This window comes from Cavia porcellus, unplaced genomic scaffold (genome assembly GCF_034190915.1).
Source record: "Cavia porcellus strain 051 isolate PalLab524CR breed Dunkin Hartley unplaced genomic scaffold, mCavPor4.1 scaffold_4, whole genome shotgun sequence".
Lineage (NCBI taxonomy): Eukaryota > Metazoa > Chordata > Mammalia > Rodentia > Caviidae > Cavia > Cavia porcellus.
In genome coordinates this window covers 14,896,214-14,905,751 of record NW_026947487.1, presented here as the reverse complement: position 1 = coordinate 14,905,751, position 9,538 = coordinate 14,896,214, and positions in this window count along the sequence as shown.

The window sequence follows — 9,538 nt, the reverse complement described above, 5'->3', positions numbered from 1 at the left end:
CCAGACTGTCATGCAGGCATGCTCGGGCCACTCACAGGCTGACACAGAAAACACATTCAACCCAAGTGCTATTTCCAAAGAATGTGTTTTCTTTAACCTGTAGAGATACTACCTGACCTAGTGTCTGCCTGTGTGGTACATTGTTTGAGAGAGATGCTTTTCAAAGACTCTCAGGGTAGCTGGAGGGAGATTTACATGGAAAGATGCAGCCAGTCCTTAAAACATTAGCTCATTCCTTTTTTATGTTCTCAACAACTGTTTTTCCTGCATAGCCTCTCACACTGTGATTGTTATCCCACCACAATAACTGCTCATGCAAGCAGGGAAGCTGTCAGGAATGGTTGGCTCCATGCATTCTTCAAATGTAGAAATCCAAGTCTGAAAAATACCCCAGCTAAAAAGGATAGAGACACAATATGTACCTTCAATGGTGTTTGAAAGACATTGTTTCAAAGTAAAAAGGAGCAGGAAGGTAAAGCTGGATCATACAAGCTTATTTTCCTCTTCTTAGTACTCCTCTAAATCAAAGTCTAATAGCAATGGATAGGTTCCAAAGTGCTTGCTGATTAACATAAATATATTTGTAATGTTTTAATTTGTGTTCATGAAGCATCCTACATATCTGGGAGAAAAATGAAGCTTTGCTGCAGAACAATTAATATCAATATCTTTGGTGATACTTGAAAACTCGAAGGGAAAATAAATACGAACAATCAAGGGATGATTTAGAGTTAATATATATTTCGTTATTCTACTGAAATATGTTACCCCCTCCCATATTTTTCTCTTCAATTAAGAGTGTGGTCATTTAGTGTGCAAAAGCATATTATGAGCTCTTCTACCAACACTGACGAATAAATCATCCTTATGTCCTCTGTTTTACTTTCAACATTTGAATGGAGGGCATGAGCATTAGCTCCTTTAATTGCTTTGTAAATGCATAAAAAACTTTCTAAATATAAGTTTTGATCTGATTGTTAAAAACTTAGTGGGGAGCAAAGTTTGCCCATATTGGAAATTCCCCACATGCATATCCTATGTATTTAAATACATTGTTTATACAGATAGAGAATTGTAGAACTGACAAATTATTATTTTGCATGAATCTAACACATAATATTAAGAAATTAATATATTTTTCTGGGAAACAAATTTGTGTTAGAATGCACAGTCGCAGGACAAGATGTGATATTATTTTCTAAAACACCAAAATAGTCAAAGAACACAGAATCTGAACTCTCTGACATATGTAAACACAGACCAACTAAAATATCTCATAGGCTATTCATAAGATTATGCATGTTCTCCAATAGTTATTGAGAAGACAGACTTTTCTCAAAATGAAAGCATCTTCTCACCTGAAATATTCCTCAAAGGAAATTCATGCTTTATGTACAGAAATTGACTTTATGTCCAGCTTCTAAAGAGTGAGACTACTGGTATACAATCCATATACTGAAATTGCAAATGGGAGAACCCATAGAGGATAAAATGGAATGCAGCCTAAATCAGATCAGTACTCATAGAGCTATAAAAAGTGAGGAAGGACACAAAAAAGGTAAGAACTGGCTATAACAAGCCACAAATCTCATAACTGTGCCAAGTACTTCTCCACTGACATTGCTCAGTTTTAAAGAATATGCTAACCAAGCTGTGGCCTACAACTGTACATCAAAATAGGACAGTTGCAAAGAGATGAGAGCAATATGTAAATAATGAAAGCCATGAGTGAAATGCAGTATCTTGGATTTGAAGAGAAAAATGGAAATAACTATAGAAAACACATCAAGCACAGTTGAGCTGTGATGGTTAAAATGGTCTGTCAACTTGATTGTTTTGGTAGCTCCCCCACGTGATTAGTAAAAACACACATCTCAGTGTACTTAATTGTGTCACAGAGTTGACATTAGGGTCTATATCTGCTCCTTCCCAATTCTTCTGTGGTGCTATTTCCTTACCTTGTTTCCTAACTTCCATGAACTGAGAAACTCTGTGATGACATGGCTTTCAGCTAGGATATTTCTGTCATGGAGTCCACTAACCATGGACTGAATCTGATGAAACTTAAAAGTCAAATAAATTTCCCCTCTGTTAAATTTTGAGTGTTCTATATTTTTCTACTAAGGAGAAAGCTGATGAATACAGAATACTGGTACCAGAGATGTGGGGTAATTGCTGTGACTGTACCTAATCGAGTGATTTAAAACTCACTTGCAGGCAGTGTTTTCAAAATTTTGGCAACTCAGTCTATTGAATCTCTAAAAATGGTATAAGCAGACTCTGAAGAGACACTTGGGTCAGAGCTCACAAAATTAGAATGACTGAGTGTGGTGGCACTTGCCTGCAATCCCAGCATTAGGAAGACTGAAGCAGGAGGACCTCTGAGAGCTGAAGTCCAATCTCAGCTGGCTACATAAGGAAGTTTAAAGCCAGTTTGCACTACATAGCAAGATCTTGTGTCCAAAGAATTAATTAAATTGTTTTAAAATGAAGAAAGACATGCAAAGAATAAAGAAAATCAGAATACTAATAGTGTGAACTGTAATCTTTGGCACAAGATATTTCTGTCAGTTAAAAGACAATCACTGGTGGTTGGATTAGAAGTCAATTATATTCCACTCTGGCAACAACATACAAATCAAACGAAACCAAAGTGTCTACACTTTGCTACCAGTGTTCTGAGACGTTACAGGTAACTTGGAGTTTTTAGCAATGCTGAGATTTGGAGGATGAAATTCCTTTTTCAGTTACACATGAGATAGCTTTATGACATCAGGTAGAATTGTGATCATTATTTATTTGAAGATTAAATATGATTTAAGGAGATAGGTTTGGATATCAAGTTTGTAAGGGTTGGCATGTGACTGTCACTGCATTGACAGCTGGATTGGTTTGGGCACCACCTGCAGGATTAGTGGAGCAAACTTCTGAGTATGTTTTGGTGGGTGTATAAGGAAGGAATCTATGTGTGATCTGTGGCATCTTTTTCTCTGCTTCCTAGTCACCACTATGTTTCTGTCTTGAAGACAGCTAGCCATGTACTGAACCTTGAGCCAAAGAAGTATCTCATCTCTTAAGTTGTGGGTGTTGAATATTTTTCCAGTAATGGGAAAGCTGACTAATACGTGAAATAAACTGCCCATGTGTCACAGGAGAATCCTGGAAAGGGTATGGTGTGTGTGTGTGTGGAGAGTGGCTGGGAGGAGGATACAATATTGGGATTCAGATGCTATAGAATTGAGGTGAGCCTTAGGTCACCATCATGCTGCACTTTAAGTAGAGAATATATATTTCTGAAGACGTTCTTCATACCTTTGTGAGGTCTAGATTCCAATGATCATCGTCTAATTTAAGAAGGTCACAATTGGTCTTAGGAGCAAGGTGAGTTCTCAGGAAATGAGAAGAGAAGAGAAGAGGTAACAACTGCTTTAATATGTTCCTTTATAAATGTCATAAAAGGTGTATTCTTTTACACACTTAACATAGGTATTAAATTCATTCACCTTTGCAAAAGAATGATTTAAAAAAAACCTACTTGACACACCTTAGAACTACTTGAAAATCATGTTTATTAGCAAAGAATTTCATAAACAAGTGTTGTACATTTTCAAAACATTTTAAATCATATGATATATATTTGTAAATAGAGCAAGACATTAAATGCCATTAAAGTTAGATTCATGACAAAAATTCTAATTACTTAATTATAATTATTTTATGCAGAAAGATCAATTTCTTCTTCAAAATAAATCAGCAGGTTTCTGAGTTGTACATAACTTGATTAAAATATAGTCCTCTTCTAGCTTTCCAAATCTTTTGTTCCTTTCTCAGAAAATAAAGGATCAAAAGTCTACTCTTGCTTTCCCTTTCATTTTGTATATTGTGCATAATATATACAGGCAGAACACTTTTTAACTAAAAAGGAAAATTATTTATTTTGCATCTTAATATTCATAAAGGCAATGATACAAAAAATTCATTTCATAATATAGTGTTTTGAATTGGTACTAGTCTTTAAAATGGAATATTTCTCACCTAAAATAAATTATATCACCCTGGACTTCCAAAAACATCAGAACTTGCAACCAAAGTTAGGTATAATAATCATGACTACATTTCTTTCACAAACTTATTTTTTTTAAATTTATTGTTATGATTTGTGTCTAAATGTGTCCCCAAAGTCTCATGCAGTGATATGTGGGACTTTTCAAAGGTTATTGGATCTAGAGTTTGTGATACTAGGTTTGAGTATGTGATGCTGAATTTAAGTGTATGATGCTAAGATTAAGTGTGTGCTGCTGGGATCAAGGATTGTGATTAGTAAATTGGCCCATTGATTGGCTTGACTTAATTTTGGGCATAGATAATGTGAAGTGCTACCTGCCATAGAGGCATGTAGCCTGGATAGAATATAAGAGACAAAAAGAGGGCTGTTCTCATCTATCGGGTCCTGATCTAGAGCCCTGATCTCCCAAATGAGTGTACAGTGAAGATTTAAATAAAAAGAGAAAATTGTATGGTTTTAGGGCTTCAGGAGGGTCAAAACACTTCAGTTGAGCTTGAGACTCTGAAGACCATGACAAAGACTTCTCTGGATCAAACCACTTTTATTAGGACCAAGGAGAAAAGGCAAGGAAACTGAGGAAAGTGTGGGAAATGAGTAGGACCTTGGGAGTCACTTCAAAGACTTCTTGAGTTAGTAAATTATACCAATTTAGGAAAACCATCTTATCTCTAAGATGACATTTAAGGTAGAATTGAGACTGCAGGAGTGATTTTTGCAGCTGCAATTTCTATCTTGTTAATTAGTGCTGGAGCCAAGTGCCCTCAGCTGTGGCCTTATCTTGCCCTTTGAGGTATCTCTAGCCTCACAGGCCACTACAAGCCTCAGCCAGGACCAGTGATTCAGAGAGGTTCACTCACTATGAATCAGCTCCTGTCACCAGGCAAGGGGCCAGGGCCTAGGGCAGACTCACAGATAAACATAGAAAGCCAGTTAGTAAAATTTAAATCCTGCTCAGAGCTGCTTCATAGTGGTCTCCACAGTCATCACTTTTTGCTTCTTTATTTGGTTGCTTTGTTACTTTGCTGACTAATGCCTTGCTGCCTTCTGACATCTGCATGATATGAACTGTTTCTTCTTTGCCATGCCAACTTGCCTGGGAACTAGCCAGCTATGAATTGAAACTACTACAAACTGATAAAAATAAACTTTCCTCCTTTATCTTTGGATGCTGGGTATTTTATTACAGTAAGAATAAATAAAACTAAAACATTTTTATATTACTTTGATTTTTCTTTTTCTTCTGCCTCGATGATTCTCTATTTTCACACTTATAGCCTTAAAAAGTACCTAGATATTCACAGGAAAATAAAAAAATAAATAACAAACTTTATTTTGAAAGTAAATTACAAACCTTTAAGCACTATTTTATTCAAAATGCTCAAAATACGTTTCAATATGTAACAAGCAGAATACAAATAATGAACTTAATAATAACAATTCAAAAATAATGATTTTTATGAGAGCATTTACTATTTTAAATTATATTAACAAAGTAATTTCCATCCTTAAAGTGTATTTCCAAGTAAGTTTTGTTTTAGTCTCAAAACATTCTGTGAGACAAGTAAAAAGAAAATCTCACCTAGTGACTCTCCCAGCATAGAATCCGGAACTTTAGAATTTAGAATTGCCTTATAATCTGATCTTTACTCATTGAAGGAAATAGAAAGTGTTAGTTATTTTCTTGATGCCTTAGCTGACTGGAAACTCATGTTCAACACTTTCTTTTTTTTTTCATTTAAAGGAAAAAAAACTCAAAAGAGTAAAAGGTTGCAACTAATACAGAATTACAAAAAAAAAAAAAGGTAAGAAATCACTAGTTAATAGATTACATATTGTCATCTTAAATATAGTTGTTCAAGTTACAGGATTAAAGCATACAAAGTGGACATTCAAACAGTGAGACTGCTAACAGTTGTGTTCAATGATCTGACAAAAACTCAGTAATATGGTCATCTATCTTAACACACCTAAACACACTTGCAGTTGTATCCTTTAGAGCACTTTTTTTCCTCTCTTTTTTACAACAAAATTTACACATTTTGGGTTTTATTACTCCCATAGTTCTTATTACTTTTTTTTTTTGGAAGAGAATAAAACCAAATATGACAAAACAAAGCAGTCAGTCAAAACAAAGGATAGACATAGCACATGATGTATAAACAGAATACAAGGTTATCAACAATGGTTACCATAATGCCTCTTGCTTCTTTAAAAAGAATTGCCTATATTATTGGGTATAATAAAATTGAACAAAACAGTACAGAACAAGACCAATAAAACCTAAACATTGGAAACATTACAGGACTTCTAAAGAAGACAATAGTCAAACCAGAATGGGCATCATAGTGAATCTTATTGCCTTCAAAGTAGTTGCCTATACCCCCAAAATTGATACTATCAAACAGAACAGAACAGAGTAAAATCAGTCAAAACAAGATAGTGGGAGAAATACAGGGCTTCAAATCAAGTTAACAGGAAATCAAAATGTTACGATAATATATCCTGCTATTTTTTTTTATTTTTTTCCTTTAATTAAAAAATAATAAATAAATAAATAAATAAATAAATAAATAATTTTTTTATGAATAAGGGGGAGATTGAGGTAAAAGAGGACAAAACAACATAACAATACAGGTCAAAGCATGACAATTTCAGCAACCTAGTGCTTTACCACGATAACCCGACATAATAGTAGTTACCATAGTGTCTCTTTCCTTGAAATATTTGAATATAACTTCATATACTATAGCATCAAACATATCAAGACAGTGTGAAACCATTCAAGTGGATGAAAGTATTACAGGGTATTTAGAATCAGCTAACGGAGAATGAACAATGGTTTCTATATTATCTCTTTGCCTATAAATTTTTTTATTTATGCTATAACATATAATAAAATGTAGTAAGATACACCATGATAAAACCAATGGAGACAGAAGAGCAACAGTTTGGAGGGACTTCAAAACAAGATGGGATTAAATCCGTGCTAGCTATTATGGTGTCTTGTTATCTTCAAAACAGCTGTTCATTTCATCAAAGTCAATGATATCAAACAGCCCAGAATAAAGCCATTCCAATTAATGAGTGAAAACTTTATAAGGCTTCAAAGCCACATGATGGGGAATCATGATTACCACATACTTTTATATATTTGAATCATTTCTTACAATAGGGAAACTATTCGGTATTCATACATGTGAGTTTGATTTATTTCACTTATGAGTATGGTCTCAAGCCGCATCCATTTATTTATAAATATCTCAGTGTGATCCATCTTTACAGCTGAGTAGTACTCCATTGTATAAAAATACCACAACTTTTTTATCCATTCCTTAGTTGATGGACACTTGGGTTGTTTACAAGATCTGGCGATTACAAATTGTGCTGCTATAAACATAGGTGCGCATATATCACTGTAGTATGATGCTTTCAGTTCTTCTGGGAATATGCCTAGAAGTGGAATAGCTGGAACAAATGGGACTTCCAAACCCAGCTTTTTGAGAAATCTCCAGACTGACCTCCACAATGGTTGCACCAGTGTACACTTCCCACCAACAGTGCAGGAGAGTTCCTTTTTCCCCACAGCCTCTCCAGCATTTGTTATTGTTGGTTTTCTTGATCGTGGCCATTCTTTCAGGAGTGAGATGGAATCTCAGTGTGGTTTTAATTTGTAATTCTCTAATGACTAATGATGATGAACATTTTTTTCATGTATTTATTTGCCATTTGTATTTCTTCATCTGAGAATTGTGTATTCATTTCAGATGCCCATTTTTGGATGGGATCTTTAAATTTTAGGGGTCTGTTTTTTTTTTTTTTTTTTTTTTAATTCTCTATATCTTTTAGACAGAAGTACTTTGTCTGAGAGGGAGTTCACTAAGATTTTTTTCCCAGTTTGTAGGTTTTCTTTTCACTAGGCTGGAGATTTCTTTTGACATGCAGAAACTTTTTAATAAGAGGTGGTCCCAGTTACTGATTCTGGGAAGTATTTCCCGTGCGGTTTGAGTTCTGTTCATGAATTCTCTACCTACCTCTATGTCTATGTTTCTACACAATTTGTCTTCCAATAGATTTAGTATTTCTGTTTTAATATTCAGATCTTTGATCAAATTAGATTTTAATTTAGTACATGGTGATAGGCATGGGTCTATTTTTAGTTTACGGCAAATGGAGAGCCAGTTTTTCCAACACCATTTATTGAAGAGACTGTCATTCTTCCAGTGAACCTGTTTGGCTTCTTTATCAAAGATAAGGTGGTTGAGTGTGTTTGTAGTTGTGGTTGTATCTTCTAATCTATTCCATTGATCTTCGACTCTGTTTTGATTCCAGTATCATGTTGATTTTAATACGGTAGCCTTGTAGTATAACTTTAAGCCAGGGATTGTGATGCCTCCTGCATTGCCTTTGTTACTTAGAACTGTCTGCTATTCTAGGTCTCTGCTTTCTTCAGATGCACTTTAGGAGTGATTTTTCTAGATCTATGAGGTATCTTGATGGTATTTTTATTTCGATTGCATTGAATCTGTATAAGAGTTTTGGAAGAATGGCAATTTTCACAATATTCTTCCTATGCATGAGCAAAGGGTGTCTTTCCATTTTCTGAAGTCCTCATTAATTTCTTTTTTCAGTGTATTATAATTTTCCCTGTATAGGTCTTTCACTTCTTTCATAAGAGTAATCCCTAAATATTTCATTTTTTTGGTTGTTAGTGTGAAGGTTGTGGGTTCTCTTGTTTCTCTTTCTGTGATTTTGTTGTTAGTATATAGGACTGCAATTGATTTTTGAGTATTGATTTTGCATCCAGCTAAATTACTGAATTTATTTATTATATCTAAGAGTCTTTCATAGGAAAATAGGGGGTTTCTATGTAGAGTATCATGTGATCTGCAAACAATGGTAATTTAACTTTTTGTTTTCCTATCTTTACTTCTTTTATTTCTCTCTCTTGTCTAATTGCTCTGGCTAGTATTTCCAGTACTATACTAAATAGAAGTGGTGATAAAGGACTTCCCTGTCTTGTGCCTGGTTTTAAAATAAAGGCCTTCAATTTTTGGGCATTTAGTATGATAATGGCTGTTGGTTTGTCATAGATGGCCTTTATTATATTGAGGTAAATACCATATATTCCAATTTTCTGTAAAGTTCTTATCATGAATGAATGCTGGACCTTATTGAAAGCTTTTTCTGCATTTATAGAAATGATCATGTGAGTCTTACTTTTGGCTTTATTGATATGGTGGATTACATTTATTGATTTATGTGTGTTGAACCATCCCTGCATGCCTGGGATGAATCCCACTTGGTCAAGGTGTATAATTTTCTTGATTTGCTGCATGCTATTTGCCAATATTTTATGTGGATTTTTGCATCTCTCTTCATTAGGGAGATTAGTCTATAGTTTTCTTTTTTAGTTGGGTCTTTTTCAGGTTTTGGTAATAGAGTAATATTTGCTTCCAGGAATGACTTTGGAAG